At 39.1% G+C, this 22081-nt stretch overlaps 1 long non-coding RNA gene across 1 annotated transcript in view; it reads left to right on the forward strand.

Moving 5' to 3' along the window:
- The window catches only part of LOC136558837 (uncharacterized), a 51605-nt gene extending 32507 nt beyond the window's left edge, over positions 1-19098 (forward strand). The window contains exon 3 of the long non-coding RNA XR_010783936.1: positions 16469-19098. This is a non-coding gene — a long non-coding RNA (uncharacterized lncRNA). The remainder of the gene's footprint in view (positions 1-16468) is intronic.
- Positions 19099-22081: the final 2983 nt, after the last annotated feature.

A 22081-nucleotide genomic window follows, 5' to 3' on the forward strand; every position in this document is an offset into this window, starting at 1 on the left:
GGGTGCTTTTCCTCATGAAACATAATCTCCCATCACTTCTGACCACAGATCCAACCTGTGCTCTCTGACAGTAAATACACAGCCTCATCAAATCCCTCATCTTCCCACGTTTCAGCAATAATTCTGAGGGAATCTGAATAAATTACCTCGCAAATGGTACAGCTGCTCTCAAACAGCAGAACTAATGAATTGTCATGACTGGAGAGAGGGAGAGGTGCCTTGCATCTGGAATCCCAGACAGCTGACAGGATGGTGCCTGCATCAAGTTTAGTCACCACTGCTAATTACAGGCTGAGGAATTACAGCCACTCTGAGGTTGATGGCTGGTAAACACCTGGAGATAACTTACAGCAAGAGAGGCTTTGCCCTGCAGCTTAAAAAGGGGGTGGAGGGACACTTGGTGCTGCTGTGCTGACCCTCCAGCACTGACTGTCCAACCCCAAGCCTTTTAATATCCAGCCATTCTGGTTGCAAAGGCATTCTAAATACCAAAACTGGGGACCTTTCCCCATTAATTTTATATATTTTTAAGCAGATATATATATATATATTTTAAACACTTTAAAGGCAAGGGTCCTCAGCTAGAAGAAAGAATTCAGTTATTATTCTCCTCCGTCTATTCTTCTCCTCAGCTAAATCTGTAATGTTGTAATGAAAAATGTCAGTGGTGTGATGCTTATACCAACAATAAAACTATTTGCTCTCTGTTTTTTATCTGAGGATACTAAATCTGACATGCCAGTTATATCTCCAGAGTGGGTTTGAGTGAGTAGTGAATACCAGCTCAGTCAGCAGAGTTTTAAATCAATCCTAGTGCTTTGTAAAAGCAGCAGGACCTTGTCAGCTTAGAAAATGTTAATGGACTATCTGGCAAGCATGACTTGAATTGCAATTTCAAACTTATGTTTTACTATACTCATCACTTTTGGGTTTTATTATTTCCTCTCAACAGTAACTCTCATAAATTCTCTGGTAAACCAGACCAAGTGGTTCATGCACAGATAGAGAAACTAAGGTGATAAGTGAGAAAGGTAGGTAAAGGACACTAAAATACAGTAAATTTGAGTGGACTTTGAATTTGTAATACTGTACAAGCTTTTTTGCTGCTTAATATTTATCAGCCTGAGAATTTTGCTTCCAGACCTGTTGCAGTATTCATCCTTTCTGCTATCTAACAGAGATAGCAAAATCAAAAATCAATGTGTGTCTTGATACTCTGCTACTGACATGCTCAGACTCGCTTTGATATCCCCACTTTGGAAATAAAAAATCCAACAACAGGGAAAAAACCACCACATGGACATTTTCAAAGCCACAGAAAGCTCTTTTCACTGATAAGCTGAAGGAAGTCAAGTTTAATTTATCAAGATGACAGCTGAGAGGGGATTTGATTGCTGTTATGTGAATAGTTTATTGTTAGCTAAAAGGAGGGATGGTGAAAGGGCCTCTAATTTTTCAGGGAAGAGCATGACACATTCTGATTTATGGACAAATTCTAATGACATACCCTGCTGAAATCTATAATCTTTCAAAAGTGATGAAATGAGCAGAGCAGTTCAAAGAGACAAAAGGCAAGTTTAATGTTCCTCGATCTTATCATATCTAACTTCTGGAAACAATACAGGGGGATGTTGAAAGTGAAAATATGTGCAATAGAGGGTTAAATTCTTTATTTGAATACTTTATTACTCTTTGGTATATTTACCAGGGATTCTTTACCTTTTAAAAAGTGAAAATGAACACATAAGCTTGGGGTTCTGGGCTAGGAGTGTTTTTTTTAATTATCTGAAATGTGTACTAAGCATGATATGTTGTCTAAGTAAAAAAAAAAAAAAAATTAAAAACCCAAAGTTATTGCATTTGAATTTCTTTTTTCTTCTTGCTCTGTTCCAGTCAGTTCTGGTGGCATTTGAAGTGTCACACTATTTGTGTGTGAATGCAAAAGAATCTCAGTATTGGAGAACTGTCTAAAATTCATCCCAGATCGCTCAAATTTGGCTTCTGTGCAGAGAGATCTTCTGTGCAGACATCTTCAGGCACAGAGATAGTGTGAAAAGCTACAGAATATCTTTTTATAGCTTCAAAATGGAAAATGTAAAGATAAAGCTTGGTAATTCATTCAAACTTTAAAAAGTCATGAATATGCTTACATTTAGGTCACTATTTACATATATGGAAACCTCTTAGAGGGAAAGCCTTTTTATGCATTCTCTTTGAGGCAAAAGTAAATTGCTGATAACTGTTAAAATTGCATAAAAAAAAACCCTTAAACCAGTTCATACTATGGCTACCCTGGTTCCCTTTTTAGAAGGAGCTTTCTTAGTTGTCTTGTGCAAATCATTTCACAGTAGATCCCCTTGGATTTTTTTGGAACCAAACTGTATAGTATGATAGACAAATGCCCACAATTTTGCAATTTACTTTATGTGGTTTTAAAGTCTGGTCCCATTTTATAATGCAATTTTATATTTTTTTATATTTGTTTTTTTTTTTTTTTTTTGTTCAGAATTTTGTCTGAAATGATCTCTTGTAGCTGAACTAATTCACATGCACTTGATTGAACAGAGAAATGGAGGATAACCATTCCTTGTGCTCAACAGTCCTAGCTGGAAGGGCCATTCACAAAATTACCCACCCAAAAATCTGAGTTTACATCTCCTAGGACAGAAGGGAGCTCGTCATCATGGTCCCCAAGGAAGACCCAACTCTGCCCTGGGACAGGGGGCCAGGAGCCAACATGACCTAAGAGCAACAAGTCACAGAGGCAGTTTGTATTTGTATTTTCCAGGTTCAGAGTGGATCCTGGCACAGGATCAGGGCATCCTGCCTTCCCAGTGGCTGCTTCCACCACACTCACGTGCAGCCACACAAGCTGCAGAGGAATTTGGCACAAATAACCCCCTGCAGCACATGGAACAAAGCTCTGCTTGTCTGGTGTAGAAGGATTTATAAGTGCATGTTAAGCAAAAGCATTTTAACACATTTAAAAAAAAAACCAAAATAACTCAAGGACATGTTGCATGTTCAGATAATAATGATAAAAGAAATGCTTGGATGGAACAAAATCTTGTAGTAATGCCTGTAAACCCCCCTGGCACTATGAGCTTTTGAAGTGTTTCACTCCAGTTTGCATTTATGCTAATGAGCACTTGAATATTTCAGTGGTTTTGTGTGTTTGCTTCAGCCTGACCCAATAGTATGCTTTTAAGATCTTATGCTTGGGATAAAATCTTGCCTTTTGCCCACTCTTGGAGCAGATGCTCCTCATTCCTCACTTTGAGGAGTCCCTGGGACCAAGCCTGCTTGCAGTGTGGTGTTATTTTCTGCCACAGATGATGGGCTGCTGCTGTTCCAGGCATCTCTCAAATGGTCAGTGGGATGATGAGACAAACACCTGTTTGTTTGCAGTCTCTATAATCTGTACCACGTTTGCAGATGGTGCCCTGCACAGTTCTGTGAGGTATGTGCTAAATAGCCATGAATGACTTGGAAGCAGTGCTGGAAAAAAATATTGACATTAAAACTTTCAGCAGTTCCACTCCCATCAGATTTTTAGACCTGGCTGAGCACAGGAAGGGGAGGATCTCAAGATTGCAAATGTTCTGTGGCTGCTAACGTGCCATTTTTCAGCTTTGAGAGAAGTCTTGTGTAATACAGAAATGAAGAGGTTTACCCAGCAGAAAATAAGTGTTGCCACTTTATTGTTTTTGGCAGGAGATGGTGGTTCATCATTTGGACACATCAGGTACTTTCCTTGTGACTATCATATAATTTAAAATGACAGTGCTTTAAATGGAGACAAAATGACAAAGCACTGATCTGTGGTGGAAGTCTAGCATGGAGAGAGAGCTGCAGCCAGGCAAAATTATTTTGAAAGGGAGTTGGAAGAGCACTTTGCTTTGGTTTATGTATTTACTGGGCCTTGCCTGTGCTGATTCACTAGCAGGGACCCAGGAGCTGTGAACCTTGACATGAATGTCTCCATTTTGTGGGGATATTGTGTCCATGGCTCTCTCTGCTCCAGCATTTTGAGAACTTGTTTATACAACATTGTTCATCCCTGTGAAAGCTGCTGAAATCAAACCTGGTGCATTTGCTGTGGCTGCAGTACTCATGGCCATCCACTTAGTGAAGAAAGAAATTCATGCTTAAAACTCACTGGCTAGTTTGAGTTGCTTTTGAGATTCTCATGCAGCAGAGAATTTGCATTTTGGCAATATATGTTCAGCTGAACTTCCCCAGCCTTAGAAATTCCTGGGAGTGCACAGTAGTTGTCCTGTGACAAACACTGTGAGCTGGTCAGTGTCAATAGCTGATGGCAGGAAAGTATCCATATGTCTGGAAATTCACTGCTGCCTTCAGCGATCCATTATACTACACACTTTTTTTTTTTTTTCCTGAGGGACTTGAGTGCATCTTAGAGGATGAAAGTGAAGATAGATTTTGTGGTCCCCAAAAAAAAATTTTTTTTGTAGAAAAATAGTGTATGTTATAAATATAGCGATTATATGAATTCTAGTACAATTCAATCTAACTAAAACACATTCCATTCAGCAAGGACTGAAGTTAAATTGATGCCTTGTGCAGACTGACCTAGAACAGAGGCCAGACAGAGTTAAAGAATAAAGCAGGGATTTATTTAAAGGCCTCAATGGATCCACCTTGGGCAGCACAAGAGCCCAGCCAGGGCTGCACCCCAGGTGAACCAAAATGGTCACAAAATGGACACCTGGTCACAGGGTCTCTCACTTTTATAAGTTCTGGTCCATTTGCACATTGGAGTTCATTGTCCAATTACAGCTCCAGCCCATGCAGTCCCATCCTTCTTGTTTTTCTCTCTTCAGTCCACGTTATTCATGCTCTTGGGCCTGAGATTTGGATCATTTGTCCTTGGTCCCCAGCTAGAGAAGGAATTGTTTTGTCTCCCTGCTCACCATCCCCCAATATGAAGCTCAGAATTACACACTAAAGCAGCACAGAATCTGAAACATATAAATGCTAAAACCTGAGGCATCAAAATGAGATTCTTGAAGTGTACAAACACGTACCAGAGGAGTGTTAATAAATGATATTACTATCTTAGAAACTGGAGCTATTGCTAAAATGGAACACAGCTGTTTAAACTGAAATTAATAGACAGACATCGTGTGCCACTTGATTTTTCTTAAGTCATTTTCACTACTGTTCCCAGGAGAGGCTGTGAATGTGGGATTGATTTACAGTGAGAATGAGGCCTGGGATTATCCTGCTCTTCATTTTACCAATGGGTTTCCTCTAAAAGAATTCCTGCCCTTCTTTCCCACCTCATGTCCCTGCTGGGCTGCCAGGGAAGCCCATGTGGGGAGCTGGAGGAAGGTGTTCAAACAAATCCCCCAGCTTTAACACTCAGCCAAGGGAAATTTTTTTTGTGCTGCCCCTGTTACTCATTGTAGAAATCACTAATACTCATGCCCCTTTTCTCTGGTCATTTAGGAGATAGGAATTCTCTGGCTGACTGGATGGTCTGTGCTTGTGGTTTACAGGTTGGAACAATTCAGTGCCTATAACCAACTATAAAATGCCACAAATGGAACAATATAACAATATCATGACTGGAGCTACCCGGTGCCCTTCAGATTAACAACTGGCTCTGTAAGCACTGCTGTCCTGGTGGGAATTCTAAAAGGCAAAGCCAGCTCCTGTGGATGGTGGGAACTTGGTCAGCAAATTACATAATGGTAAAGAAAAACCTTTTGTGCCTAGGAGTTGTTCTATGGCTGCTGCCATAGAACAGTTTGAACTTCTCTCATGTTTTTTGTGATTTACTTATATTTCTAAACAAAGATAAACTGCCAGCCCCCCAAAAGGGCTCATACATGCCCCTTTGGAACAAAGCATTAAATCCCCAAACCATCTGTGCTGCAGGAGACTCAGATTTGCCAAGTACTGCTTCAAAACTTAGGCTGGTGAGACTGGTCAGCAATGCACTTTAGAAATTTAAAATTTCTTGCTTCTACCTTGCAGCCTGTGGTTTTAATCTTCTGTGGAGCTGTGCTGAACAGAGCAGCTGGCCTGTAATTGGGGGAGATTGCTGCAGCCATTTATCTCTGTGGGTGTTACTCCTGTTCTCAGCATTATTGCAGTTAAAATGGTTATCATTATCATCCATAGTGTCTTCCCAAGACAAAAATAAGCATGTGCCACTTACCTTTTCAGTGTTATTGAATCATTTCAGTATAGAATGATTTACTTATTTTTCTCCTTGGTTTTTTTCCTGCTGATCCATGTCCATAGCCCAGGAGCAGTTGTGCATTGTTATCACTCTCATGCTATTTAGCAGAAAGAAGAAGGACCTAAATAAGCTTAAAGGTTTCTGCTGACCATGACTGGAGTGTCGAAATCCTTTAACAATCAAAAAAAAATTATTTTATAACTGTGTGTCCGAATTCTACATGTTATTCAGCTCTTGTTACACTGCCTGCTTTTCTTGCCAAGTTACTGTTTTCTTCTAACTGTGAATGGCCCTGGGCAGGGGCCCCTTTTGTTAAGTCAGTCATTTCCTAACTCACAAAATTGGGAAGCCATAGTGGGTGGTCAGAGTTCAGGTGAGTTTTGGCAGAAGGCTTGTACTAACAGATTAGGGCATGAAAAGTCTGATTTCAATTATTATCTTTAGAAAATATTTCTAGTGGGACCTTGTATGGTCCAATTATAAGTCTGGGTGTGATCTGCATCCTGCCAGGGTTAATAAGGGTGTTTCTTGTGCCTTTGGTGAACTTTAGCATCCTCATCCACTAAGTGGGGCCATTGCTGTCTTGTTTCTCTTCTCTTTCTGTCCAACAAACTGGCAATGCCTAATGTACATTTAGGAAAAACAAAAACACTTGTGGGTGTGGCAGCACACAAGTAATGCCATTAATGCAGGAAGAGAAACCTTCTGAAGGTCAAATTACCACACATCCAAACTCCAGAAAGCATTTGTCATGCCATGGTAAATGAGCTGAAATCTGACCCATCTTGGAGAAGAAATCACCACAGAAAGAACACATTAGGATATCTCTTACCAAAATTCCCTGTGGAGCTGATTTCCTGGAAGCAGCCTTAGGTATGGTGTGGGTGATGGTGTTCTGGGAGGAGGTTTGTGTCTGAAAAGCAGCAGGGACCCCAGGAAGAGCAGGAAATGCAGCAGAGCTCACAGAGGGAGGGACTGCAGCTCCTCCTGGCAGCTCAGGGGAAAGCTGGACCCCTCTTCAGGTGTGCCCTTCTAAATGTCAGCCCATGGACCTCATTCTGGAAGTTTTAATGCCACTACTTTACATTGCAATATACAAATAATAGCAGCTCCATGAAGACTTTAAAATAGGAAGGAAGAGGACGAGTAAGTCCTGATGTTGCTCCTATATTAGAGCACCTTGTACTGCCAACTCCATGTAAGTAAAAAATGAGAGCATTTGGCTGTTTCATAAAGCTAAACATACTTGGTAGTGCCATATCATAAAACCCTTGTCTCTTGGGTAGCTGGGCGTGGTAGTTGTAAAAGTGTCTGATTTATACAGGAATCCTCTGGGTTCATAACTTGTAATTGCTTTTATTACTTATAACTCAAGGCAGGTGTGCATAGAAAGGAATCAGTAATTTCTCCTCTAGCCACATGATTTCATGTAACCTAGCCAAGGTCCTCTGCACACAGAAAGAAAGCAAAGCCCCAGGATGAAAACTCTGCCTGGGATTACCTGGAATTAAATGGTGAACACAAAAAGGGGATTAATAAGAAAATAGCTGAGGGCTGGCACAGGTCTTCTCCCCTGGAGAGAATCTAAGACACAGCCTTATACCCTGGTGGGTCTGCTCTGTGCCTCTTTAGCCATTTCTGTTTTAATGGTCTGTGCTCATGTGGGCTGGAACAAATGCCATGGATGTAGGGGGTAGGGAAAAAAAGCCCTTCTGCTCTAATGTTCAGTTTAAAGTGATTTTCAGAAAAAAAGGAAACTGAATATATCGTGCACAATACAGTTCTAGCTGAGGAAAGGAGCTGGCTTGGAAGAGAAGGTGGCTGAGACTGAAAGCAAACACAGCTCAAGAGAAATGTGAAGTGCTGTCTCATAAACTGTGTATTTCTCCTGCTCTGTCACTTTATTAATAATATTCTGTCTTTAAGTTAAATAAACATACATGGATATTTCTTTTCCATTTTTCTTTTGCCATTTGTGTACTTTATTCAAACCATTTCTTTTCAACAGTGCTTTGTCTTTCTTTCCATGGCAACAAAGAGCCAAGGCTCCTTTGCAAAAGCAATGCAGCCCTTCACACAGCACCCTCTCTTGTGCTAACGTGGGGCCAAACCCACACCTGGACTTAGGACTGCTGACATCACTGACCAATAATGAGGATGATGAGGCAGTTCCTAGCAAGGCATTATTAATATGATGGTGTCACCCACAGCAAGTGATGCTCTAAGTTTTATTGCACTAAGGCAGCCTTAAAATTTTCAAATCATTTACAGCTTTATCACACTTTTTCAGGAGCTGTTATTGCTCAGCCATTCCTCCTTTTCATCCTCTTACCTTCTCAGATGAGAAAAGATCTTTGATGCCTCCATTTTCTCGCTCCATGAATGGATCAGAGAGCCCAAAATGCACAAGGCTTTGAAACAGGAGGAGCCCTGGAAGAGGGAGATTACAGTCAGATAGAACACACTGCTCTGGTTCTGTAGTTGATATTTGTGAGCATAAAAGCATTAGGGAAAAGTAACAATGACATTTTTAGATAAAATAATAAAAGTAATAATAAAAAAAGTTAGTTTTGTACTAAATACCACTGTAATATTATGTCTTGCAGTGAATTTCTAACTATTGTGAAGTGATAATCAGTTTTCTTTCCTGTAAAAGGATCCATAGTCTAAGGAGACTCTTGAGTGGCAGCCTAGATATGAGAAATGTTATTTGAATTAGGCATTCTTATCCATGTTTATAGTACTTTCCAGAGGCTCTCTCTCACTTTTAGGCCTTCTTCACAAAAGCACATGCAATAAAAATGTTACTACTGCCAGCTTGTATGCCTGAAAGGTCAATTCTTCTTTTTGTTCTAACTTTATCAGTTTCTTTAATAAAAGATATTAACTCTCTTCACAAACCTGTCTCACAGAGAGAAGAAAAATATCCCCAGCTCCAAAGAAAATATCACTTCTATTTAATGATTAAAACAAATCAGTGTGAGAGAGGACATAAGGCAGCTACCAGAAAATTCTGGTGAGTAGCAGGCTATAAAAGCTTCAGTTTTCTGGCCAACCTGAATATTTTTGGTTTTGCTTTCTCAGTAAAACTGAGCACAAAAGAGCAAGAAATATTTCAAGGCCATGGTTCATACATCAAGAAAAGAATCTTTTCTGGGAGGAGATACCAACACCAAACTCACATCTCTCACTGCTGGAAGGGACTTTGAGAGCAAAGTCACCTTTGCTGAGGAGACTTTGGGAAGGTACCACTGGATTTACCAGGGGAAACTGATGGGAGGCCACTGCCTAAGGCCTCAAAATGAACGCACATCAAAATCACAGGAGATTATTAGCAATAAGATCATTCTAATACTAATAATTTAACATGATTAATAACAATTAACAGTAATTGCATTTACATAAAATATAACCATTTTGGTATTGAAATAGTATTTTTTTCTATGAAATATGTAAGTAGTTATTACTAATTAATAGCAACAAACAAAAACCCATTGCAATTCCATAAAATGTAACGGTAAATAATAGTAACAAATTCAATTACATTCTCATACAATGTAACAACTATGATAGTACAACAATAATTAAGACTGTATAGTAGTAACAAACAAAAATTATTGCAGTTCTATTAAATGTAGCAGTAATTAATGCTAATTAATAGGAACACACAGAGACCATTACATTTCCATAAAATCTGATGGTGATTAATAGTAACAGTCATTACATTTCTACAGATATAATTGTACAATGTTTAATCATTACATTTGTAAATAATATATAATATTAATAAAAGCAACACTAATAAGATGTTAGCCTAGTGCAGGTAACCAGACGTGTGGTGTTTATACCATGTAGAACACAATTTTGTGTTGTGAATTTCCCAGTTCCAATTTTGAGCCAGTGCATTTTTGTTCCAGGTTCAAGGAAGAGCCAAGCCTGTGCAGGATTCATCAGCACAGTGTGCTCTGCATGGTCACTGCTTGATTATTCAAAGGTGTTTGTGGAAAATAAGTCTAAAGTTCAGCTTTGGGGGCTGATCATTCTTTCTGCACCATTAAAGCACATCATCTCATTTCTAAGTGGTGCTGATTACAACAATTCATGGGCAAGCACAGTCATTTTCTGAATGCAAGGGTGAGAGAAGTGTGACCCTGTCACAAAGCAAAGCCCACGCTGCAGTGAGTGCTGCTAACTAAAGGCTTGGGGGGAGCCTGGTTCCATGTGTGATTAAATGCATCTCATTGGTATAATGCCTTCACATTTAAACAGCTTAATTTTTAAATCACCAGATAATTGTGTAATTGTGGTATTTCTGTTGCCTGTGATGAATCAGGGTCTCCTATCTAATGGTTCTGTGGAAATAAAATTGCCTGAAAGCAGCCCCAGCTCTGTTCTGTGATGTCAGTGTGGGGCAGGTAAATGATGTTTGACTTGGCAAATGCCCCTACAGCCACCAGGGCCACTTCACTCCTCACTCCAGGAAGGACATTATCATGACATGCCTGATGTGGTTCCACATGCCAGCCAGCTGCTTCTGATTTCTCCTTGTAGCAGCTGTTTTGCAGGGTTTTGCAGCTGGGAAGCTGCGCCATTGTTGTCAAAGGAAGGTCAATCCATTACAGACAGACCTGTTGGACTCTCAACAACAACAACAACAACAACAACAAAAATATATATGTATATACCCAAGGCATTTTGAATAAGCAGGCGAGTCTCAGTGTTCTTTTATGTCTTCCCATTTCACTAAAAGACAAGCTGTTTGCTAAATACGTATAATTTGAGTTGGATTGGTATAAATGCCTGTCAAACGTGGGGATAACACCAAGGATGATAAGGAAAAAAAGAGCTAGATGTTACCAATTAAATACCAGCAGCAGATTTGGGAGAAACAGCTGGATTTGTGCTTTGCTGTTTGTGCTTTTCTTCGTCATATAGAATCTCCAGAGTCAAAAAAAACCACAAGTAATTATGGGCAACTTCAGGTCATCTTTAATTCTTTCACTTCACCCAAATGGGACTTGGCACACAATTTTCAAATGCAGCCACAGTCTGCTGTGAAACTGCTCTGCCCCAGGCTATTGGCTCTGCTAAAGGCAAAGGAGAGAGGGACAGAAAAATGTGAGTTCAGGCCAGCAGAAAGATTTGCTGTGTCCCCTGTGCCTGTTCCATACTGTCTCCACCTCAGCCTGCTCCTGGGGAGGGCTACGTGCCTCACACACAGGTACAGGGCAAGATTTGTGCCCAAAGATGCCACAAAGCCATGCCCAGCAATGTGGGAAAACATTCTGCTCTCCTCAGCACCATCTAGGTCAGGAATGAGATGCACCACAGCCTACAACACAAACACCCCATGCAGCACAGGTGTAAAGCCACTACCACCTTCATGAGTCTGTGTAGGATTCATTTTTACCCTTTTCTTTCTTTTTTTTAAGACTTTTTCTCTTTGGGCAGTCAGAAGCTTTTTGCCAAAATCAAGTTCAATTTATTAAATTTATTTCAGTACCAGTATTTCAACCCAAATACTCATTGCCTTATCTTGGGATTTTCTTCACTGATGTAAGTGAAAGATTTGCTTATAGTTCCTTGACTGTGGTGTTGTGAGGGTTCCCAGGATGAGGGGAGAGATGAGAATTCAACTCCATGTTCTCAGAAGGCTGATTTATTATATTATGATATTATATTAAATTATATACTAAAACTATACTAAAGAAAGAGAAGGGACACATCAGAAGACTAAAAAAATGATCTTGAAAGCTCGTGAGTGACTCAGAGTCTGACACAGCTGATGGTGATTGGTCATTAATTAAAAACAATTCACATGGATCCAATCAAACATTCACCTGTTGAGAAACGATCTCCAGACCACATTCCCAAGCAATCACATAATTATTGTTTTCATTCTTTTCTGAGGCTTCTCAGCTTCCCAGGAGAAGATCTGGGGCAAAGAGGATTTTTCAGAAAACATCATGGTGACACTTGACTTTAGTTTTGTTAATCTAAACAAGCTTAGCAAAGCTATTTGTACATGTCTTTAACAGAGATACTTTCCTTGCTAGCAGTTTTTGTTATCCAGGCTAATAAAGGGATGTATATAGTTTCAAGAGGACTGTTAGCACTGCTCTAAATGAAAGCATATCAATGCCTTTTACAGGGTTTTTCTGGATTATTATTATTATGCCAGAAAACATAAATAAACATAAACAAAAAATGAAAAGTGCACTGGTTTTCTCTTGGCAGTGGCAAATGTATGGGTCACAGCCACAGTAAACCAAAAATATATCCAGGTCTCTTTTCTTTTTTTTTTTTTTTTTTTTTTTCTCTTCTGTAACTTCCAAATGACAAACTGCAGAAGTTCTTGTCCCCTGGGACATGAATTTATGCAGCACATCTTGTGATAGTAGAATCCAAAGTACATTTCCTTGCATAATTAAGTTAATCTTATTTTTGTTATTGTACCTGTTGAAAGGCATTTAGTTCCCTGTTTATACAGAGACAGCCCTGACTTCTATTTTAGCATCAGTTGAAAATTCAAAACAGAGAGGATTTTCTCACACATTAATGAATATTTAATAAGTATTGAACTCCAGATCTTTTTTTTACATCCCCTACCCTAAATTTACTTCTGCCTCTGAGTGCTATGCAAAAACCATAAGGGGGACAAAGCCTGAGCAGAGAGACTTCAAATGAACATTTTAGAGCTTTACTTTGAGAGGAAACCTTTGTAATTTTGATATTCACAAGTTGAGAAGAGCTATTAAAATACATGGTTTTCTGAGCCACTGCTTTGCTTCACTTCACTGCTTCACCTTCCCACCCTGTTACACAACAGCCAATGCACTCCATCCCTGTGGAGAGATTTAAATTGGAGCTCTTTGGGCCATGGGTTGTACCCTTTTTGCTCCATGCTTTCACACGTTTTAGTCCCAGGAAGCCAATGACCTTGACTGGACACAAAAACCGCACCTCATACAAATTATCCCTGAAGAATTTCCAGAGTCTTTCTTTGACATCACACAAATATATTCAGCCACACTGAATGTGTCTCCAGCTCAAGGCAAATTGTCTAAAATTCTTGCATGGTACTCTGCCTTATTTATGAATATTTCAGTTTCTAACCTAAACCTAGAAACACCTACTGTTTCTTACAATTTTTTAAGATAAACTAGTAACTTCAAAAGCCAAGAATGCTGTCGTGAGTGGCCACCTGACAATATGTAAAGCAAAGACTCCAAAAAATATATATTTTATTTCTATTCCTATATTATATTCCTATATTATATTCCTACCTTATTACATGATATTAAACACCACCACACCCATAAGTTTTACTAAACTGGAAACAGACTGGAAGCCAAAGGAAAACAATCTCTAAAAGCTTAAGAAATAGAAATTTATATCTTGAGTGCCCCTGTGTTTTTAAGATTTTTAAAAACTGAACCAAAATGTCTAAGATTTAGATACAACTTGAGCTGTTGAAAATCACTACAGGTGTAAGTAAAATTATTTTTCATATAACAGAATCTAATTTCTGTCTTTTGCTGGGTTTTGGACAAAACTGGCTGACAACTCACACTGCAGTTATATGAAAACATTACTGTCAAAAGCACAGACAATTCCAACATTTTTCTACTACATTTGTGGCAAAAAAGACTTTTTAAAAGCTTATAGTTTTACAAAAAAAAAGCAAATATATGAGAAAAACAATGGTTTAAGATTACTTCTTTTACTCCATTAGAAACAGATACTGCACTATTTCATGAAGTCAAAAGAAAGTAAAGACTTGCAATTTAATGTCATTATATAGACACACTCCTATAATATTGTCATCATCTATTATTTGACACAATGAAATCAATCCAAAAACTTCACCTTAAAAAAAGTAGCATTTTATACTGGAAACAAACTGAGCACATATGGCAACCCAGTGCACTGTTCAAATTAATCCCAGCAAATAATATTTAAAACTCATAGATATTCTCAAACTTAGTAGAAGAAAACCTCTTTAAATTATCCCCCTATAGATGGCAGTGCAATTAATAACATGCTGAGTATAAAATGTCTATCTAGAGATGATGAAGGTATCCAAGATATGGAATGGAAGGAATAAAGGTTTTTCTAGATTTTCAGGACTTGAATGATATCTACTATTCAGAATATATGAAACACTGCAAAATATCACTGTTCAATGGGGAAAAAAAGGGAGAGAGACAAAGCAGGATTTGAGCTTAATTCTTGGATGCTTTTGAAGGACAAATAAGGTAAATGTCTGCAAGTACAATGCAGATGCAAGGGCATAAAGACGCTTGGAGCTTTTATATCACATTGGAGACACTTGTTTTGTGATAGAAATTTTCACATTACAAAGCTTTCAACATAACCTCCACACTTTCTTACAATTTAATTTCTTCTTTTATTCAGACCATAGAAAGATTTCACAATGGGAGGGAAAGAAACCTCACTCAAATGCTACTGAACAAAACACAGATGTAGAAAGACAGCAGAGGTTCTTTTTTGTGGTAATTATCTTTCTGACAGTCCTTAATGTGATTTCCTACATCAAGAGGAGCCACTAACACACATAAGTATTTCCAAGGTTTGTTTTGCAGTTTCATGGCTCGAAATGTTCTGTTCAGTTCTACTAAAGGGACAGATAATGTACAGGATGTGGAGGAAAAATGATCTTTGCCTCATTTTGCTGGCTTCCCATCCACTACATGGTGTTTGCTGATATGATCACAGTGTTTTCTATGGGAAAGTGAGTTTGCTCAAATTTCTATTAGGAAGGGTTCAGAATGTAATTAAGATCAGTCTTAACAGTCCAGTGCTATCCTTAGTTTTAGATAGGACTATATCTTGGAGATCCAGGATATCCTTATCCTTGTATCCATCAAACTACTGGTAATTTTGAATTAATGGCAAAATGGAACTGCTAAGGAGTTTTCCCATTCTTTTAAATATTTTACCCCTTAGAGCTTCCATTAGCAATATGTACTTCAAAGAGACGAGAATATCCTGTAAAGTGTTTTCAGACTAAGACTGTTGTGATAGGTATTTCACACTCAATTGTTGATGCATTAGGGAATGAAAAATATTAGAGACAGAAGACACTGATAAGGGGACACTATTTCTCTGAACTGAGTGTGCAATCTGACTGGAAATTTCATCTGAGTTTGAGTGTTTTTGGAATTAAAGGCAGTTACCTGACCTTGGCACTTAGGATTTCTTCTAATTGCTATTGCGAGCAAAAAAAAAAAGCTGAAATATAAAACTTTCCCAAAGAAAGACCAAAGATTAACACAGCACTTATTAAACTCAGTAACACCACCAGGATACCTGTTCACTCTGTCAGGATGCATGATCACTCTCAGTGATGCCTATTCATTTATCAGGCACCCTTGATGCTTGCAATTTCTGCATCAAGTTTCCTTGTTTTTTTTTTGGTTTTTTTTTACTTATCTTACAATTTTACATGAAATTACGGGGGATAATTGAAAGGAAAGACCCAACACCTTTCTACCAACAGCTGCCAGATATTTTCCAAACTGAAAGTAAGGATGAGACCCTTTTTATTCCAATAAAACAATGGAGGCAGCAGAGATGCCCTCACTTGCTCCATTAACAGCACAGACCAGGTGGCCTTTCAGCCACAGTGGCCACCAGCCCTGTTGTGACAGTGTTTGCAGGGGTCCCAGGATGAGGGAAGAGACGAGGATCTGACTCCATGTTTCAGAAGGCTTGATTTATTATTTTATGATATATATTATATTAAAATTATATTAAAAGAATAGAAGAAAGGATTTCATCAGAAGGCTGGCTAAGAATAGAAAAAATATAATGATAACAAAGGCTTCAGTCTCGACAGAGAGTCTGAGCCAGCTGACTGTGATTGGCCATTGATTAGAAACAACCACATGAGACCAATCACAGATCCACCTGCTGCATTCCACAGCAGCAGATAATCATTGTTTGCATTTTGTAATGTAAGGCCTCTCAGCTTCTCAGGAGAAAAAATCCTAAGGAAAGGATTTTTCAGAAAATATCGTGGCTACACCCTGTGCTCCCCATTCCCAGCACAAACTGGGATCAGGGCATTGCTGCTGTGCTGCAGCCTTTATGGATTGGAGGCAGAATCTGCAAGCCAAGAGCTTTTCTTTCCCTCAGGAGCATCTCCTGTGCTGCACTGGCATCTGTCTTGTGGCAGTTATAATATTGTTTGAAGTTATCTCCTTCTCTGTCTTATCTGCCTCCATTTCACAGGAGAATTGAGCTGCTTTCCATGTGGGGCCAACTGCATGCATTGAAGGAACTCACAGCAGGAAACCTCAAAGCCTTTTTGGGACAGACCACATCATTCCTTTTGGGACAGACCACATCATGTGTGGAAAAGGAACCAAGCAGCTCCTCCAACTGCTTCTGCACCATGGAGCAACCACCACCTTTCTGCCAGTTGAAGGCTAGACCTGATGAACTAAAGGATTTCCAGTCTTTGCCCAGGATGTTAAATAGACACAGACATGTTGCTATAGGACACGAAAGGACACAACTGCATACTGCTGTTCTCAAGGTGAAGAAAAAAAGGGAAGTTTATTTTCTGACTCCAACATTTATAGTGTTCCAAGAGTGACAGTGGATTGGAGGGTGACAGTGCCACCTCTGCAATGACACTGGACAAACCAACAGTCCATCAACTTTCTCCTCCTCCATGAAGGAATGCAAAACAATGAGTTATTTACAGAAAGCGTGTGAGAAAGTTTGCTACAAGAATGTAAACATCAGAGGTCTTAGAAAATCTTAAAAAATCAGGGCAACACAGACAGCCAATCTAAATATTATGAAATTGAATAACCCCCTCTATTCTACATAATAAAACCAAATTCCTACAGTTGTGTCATTAAGTGCCACGTGCAGAGAGGATGCAGAGTCAGAGCAGCCCTTAGCTTTGTCTCCAGTCCTGTCAGCAGCACATGCCTGCCTGCACCAAGGCAGAACACCTCTATCCATGTGCTTCCTGCCAGCCTGGGTGACAAATGCAGCCCAGGCTTGGTGCTCCCAGCTAGCAGAGGGAGTCCATGAGAGATAAAGCCCCTCTTTGTTCTGATCCAGGGATAGAAGGCATTGCACAGACAAAGACAAATGTGATGGCTGCCTGCTGCTCGGGCAGAGTCAGCCTTTGCAGCTGTGAGCTGATCCTGAAAAAACACAGCTTTATTTTATGTTTATGGGTTTGAACCCAAGCTCAATGTGTTTGTAAATGACTGGGGTGCCACTGTGGCTTGGCTCCCACCTCGTGCTGCAAGCCAGGCCTGCTCACTGGTGCCACCAGATCCAGCCTGCATGGAAACAGTTCCTCCCCTCCTCAGCACAGCTGTGTCAGGGGCAGCGAGGGCATCCCAGCTGAGCTGGCTGTCACAAACAGCAAATTCCCAGGAGGACTGGGGGGACCTGAGGGGAGACTGATTCAGGAGGATTCCCCTGTGTTTGTAATGATCTGCCAGTGGTGTGGGACTCCCACTACCAGCATGGCAAAATTTGTCTTCCAAGTGGCAATGCCAAAAAAACCTGACTATAATTTTTGCAAGAATCAGCTTCCTAAATTGCAGTGAAGGAAAACAAAAGGTCACACCAGAGTAAAGTTTCATTTTTGTTCCTCCTTACTTGGTCTAGCCCCTTCTACTTCCCACATTCTAGCAGAAGAAAGTTCCAGGCTCCTGTAGAAATATCTGGTGCTCTTAGTAAAGCATTTTATACAAAGAGGCCTATCAGAGGAAATTAATATAGTTTGGCTCATCCCCAGACAAAAGGTGGAGTTGATGCCCCTTGACTCCTCTAATGATGAGGAGAGGCTGCTCCTAAAGGGAATTATGACCCCCTAAATGGGCTGAGCCCTGTCTCACTGCAGTGGCCATGAAGTCCTGCTGCTGATACCCGGTGTGTTTGCTGACTTGAGAGCCTGGGTTACATCTGAGGTTCCATCTTATGTTTTTCACATGACTGAACTTAAGCATTATTAAACACAGGCAGACATTAGGCTTTTAGGCTCATACACCACGTTCATCACTGAACCACTGTTTGTGATGTGTATTACTGTTAAATAATACACAAACCTGCAATTTCAGAAATAAAATGTGACAGCTCTCAGGCTACTGGGGCAGCAACGATCATTGTAGAATAACACCACTGAAACAGGAGATACTGTTGGCTGTTATTACAGGGTCTGTTTCCATAAACCTCCTATAAAATCCATATGCACAGTAACTATTTGCAAGTGAAAACGGTGGCTGATGTGTGCAATTGTTGATTCTGAATACAGAGCAGACATCTGCATGAGCAAATCGATGTGCATGCAAATTTCCTCCAAAACTCACAGAGACAGTTTTGAGCCAAAGCCACAAATGCTTTTTGGAGTATTCCTGTTGATTTCAGGGATTTTGCCCACCAATGTTATTTCCACACCATTGACTTTACTTCACCGCTCTTAAATATCAAGAAGAGCCCTAAGTTGTCTTTACTTACAGCACAGTTCAACTGATATTGAGACAAATCAAGCCCAAATACACTAAGAAGGGATAATCTCAAGAAGTAAGCTTGATAGTCACTAAATAATAAAGCAGGAATCATACTGCTATTTATCTTCTCCTGCAGTGGATATTTGCAAGCAAAAATCAGGGATTTCTTCTATTTATTTACCTATTTTCCCCTCCAGGAAGTCTGTTTAATGAGGAGAAACCTCCAAACTCTTAAAACCCATGTGTATATGTTAAAGCTTTTCAGTAAACTCTTCATAAAGCTCAAACATGTCTCACAGTAATATTTTGCTGTTGCTGCTGAGGGATCAAAAAAACTAAGTGCGAAAATAAAATATGCTGAAAAGCTTTTCAATTCTGTAATTGTGTTCATGTTGCAGTGGGATTTTTTTTTTTGTTTAAACTAGAAGGCTCTCAATAATTGGAAAGCTACCAGGTTGCCCTCAGGCAGAAAAGTACCACCAAGTCTCAAATATCATGCAAAGAACCAAAGGATATTTGGTGCCTCTCTCTACCATACATTTCCCACTACCCAAGGGTTTGGGCACTTCATGTGCTCTTTGTGGGCACCAGGTCCAAGGTACTGATGAGGTCTCAGGCAGAAATGGAAAGTGGCCAACAAGCAGCAGTGACCTCCAGCACTTCAAAGGGCTGATCGGTGCAGGAACGGTCACTTGTTTTGCTTTGCCAAATTCTCTCAGGATTCCTCATGAAAAATTAAACTTTCTATCCCTTTGGCTTAAGCTGCTACACTTTAATAAGAAGAGTTGTTGTTCTTGGTTTGCTGATTTATAAGGTTTGAAGCACTTTTGCTTTGCATTCTGTTGCGTGTAAGCTGGCAGTGAGCTAGGAGGAATAATTTATAAATGAGATGAATTTGTATAGATTAGTCAAGTGCCTACTGACTGAGAATATAGCAATGTCTAAATATTTAGATGAATTAAGCAGCAAGGAAAGATAAATATTCTTGAAAAGAACACATTTAGTAGGCCACTGAAGTATAACTAAGAATAAATAAAAACAAGCAAAGAAAAAACATAAGAACACAGAGGAAAGGCGTAGCAGTATAATGAGGCAAACAAAAAATAGTTTGCATGTCTTTATGTATACCTCTCCCATCACTAAGTCTAAGTTTATGACCTCCAAAGTATAAAACACTGATTAGGTGAATGATCTATATTACTATTTTCAACTGAGCAGCTTGGGACACTCATTGTGTCTCTGTTGTCCATGTTAAAAAAAACTGCTTTACATTCCTGTCACTGCCTGCAGACAAATATACATTCCCATTTATATGTACACATCCATACATAAACACAGGAAAGGATTATGTAGTGGAGCCACCTCTTACCTTGGAAAACAAAAATATTGGCATAAATTCCTGTCTGCCTCCTGATTCTAACAGCCTAGGAGGGGGGAAGAAGTATTGCTCTCATACTAAATAAATCATCATCACAAGGACTGATTAGGCACAAATCTTCTGGTCTTTCCTATAAGCTTTGCACTGCCTTTGTGGTGAGGTTTTTTCCCCTTTTTCCTTAATGGAGAACAAACATCACCAGGTAACATGGCACAGCAAGTGGGCAACCTCTGTAGCATCCAAGTACCTCCCCCAGTATCGCTTTCAAACTTTCCTAAAGAAAAAGATAAATCTAAATACTTCTCAATTTTCCACTTCTGGATGAAAATAAGTTTGAAACAATAGGAAAGGGCTAAAAAATTGGAAAAAAAAATTAAACACAGGTGAAAAATATCTATTTCTCCAGTGATCGTCTCATGGGATTTTTAGACAGATAATAAAAGTGCACTGTAGGAGTAAGAAGCACCACTTCAGTCTTTCAGTACATTTGTATTTTACTGACATGAGTTCTTGTCTCTGTTAATTATGGAGGTCTGGGTGAGGTAATTAAATTAAGAGGAAAAATAGGGTTTGGGTTGTTATTTTAATTATTTGAGTAATGTGTACTTGGTTAAGTTTACCTTTTAAAAATATACAGTCTGAAATCTCTAGAGAACAGACTAATAGCTCTGAATAATCCTAGGGAGAGCTTGACTTCATATTAATTGATCTGCAAAATCACAAAATGGTTATTGCCTGCATATATTTAAAAATAGATTGTAAGATCTTAATCACTACTTTTAATCTTGAAATTCTTTCTTGAGGTAGTAAAGACTGCAGTTCTATGTGGTTTATGTCTTCTCTTGTTACTTCTAAAAGTTACTAGATTCCTTCTCACAACAGTCTGGTTTGTTTTCTTTGTTTTGTGTAAGTATACTTTAAAATGTACTAGAATATCAAAGAGAAATTACAGTTTTGTATAATTTTGGAAAACTTGCAACTATTTAAAATAATCCCATTGTTCTCATAAAATCATAATATTTCCACCAGATGTCCTCATTATGTGGAACATGTCAACTTTACTTCAAAAAATCTATATTTTACTTCATTGTAAGAACAAAAATTCCAGCATAGACAGCCAGCTAAACTAGAAAACATTTCAAGTAAAATGGTTCTCTCTCCTCTGGGCATGGCCTCATCCAGTGCATTTCCCAGGTTATAATTTTTGAAGCAATTTACTGACAGAAGAAGTTAAAATAGTTATTTGACCTTTCTGGAGTAAGTGAATCTAAATTAAAGTATGAGCAATTACTGCAGCATTTAAATTTTCCACCTTCCCTCACTGATTTCTCCCCTCCCTCTCAGCATGTTTATTAGCACTGGTTACTTGTTGCTTGTCTCAGAAGTTAATTTTTAAATTTCAAAAATCAGCATAGAACAATTTTTTTGAGCTGATGCTGTGAGGTGAATTTTACTACCAAGCATCATTAAGATTTCAGTCTCATTTCAAGGAAAGACACTTCCACAGTCTGCAAGGAAGAACAGATTATTCCACAGATTAAAGACAAAGCCCAGAAGTATACATGATGACAGCTGCAAGAAAGCTAATATATTTTCAGTCTCTGCAAAACATTAGGTTTTCTCAGCTGAGTGATGGAGTGGGAACTTATGGGGTTTGTATTATGTATGTTCTCAAAGCCATAACAAAGGCAGCCACATTTTTCTCCATGAACACTATCAGAACACTTCCCATTTGATATGGAGCCCAGTCAATAATAAGGGTAACTATTTATGACATTCAAACCAATGGATGGAATTTCAGCCAGAAATTAAACCCCCAACCTGCATTTTTAAGAGTTTCGTAGAAGTGGTTTATATCCCAGCCTTTAGGGGGCAAGGCAGGCTACACACTTGGAACAAAAAAATCCTGGATCTACTCAAGATGATGATAAACCTACCAAGCATGCAACGGTGTTCAAAGGAAGTTCATTATTATTGACCCAAAAA

The sequence above is a fragment of the Molothrus aeneus genome, chromosome 7, assembly GCF_037042795.1.
Source record: "Molothrus aeneus isolate 106 chromosome 7, BPBGC_Maene_1.0, whole genome shotgun sequence".
Lineage (NCBI taxonomy): Eukaryota > Metazoa > Chordata > Aves > Passeriformes > Icteridae > Molothrus > Molothrus aeneus.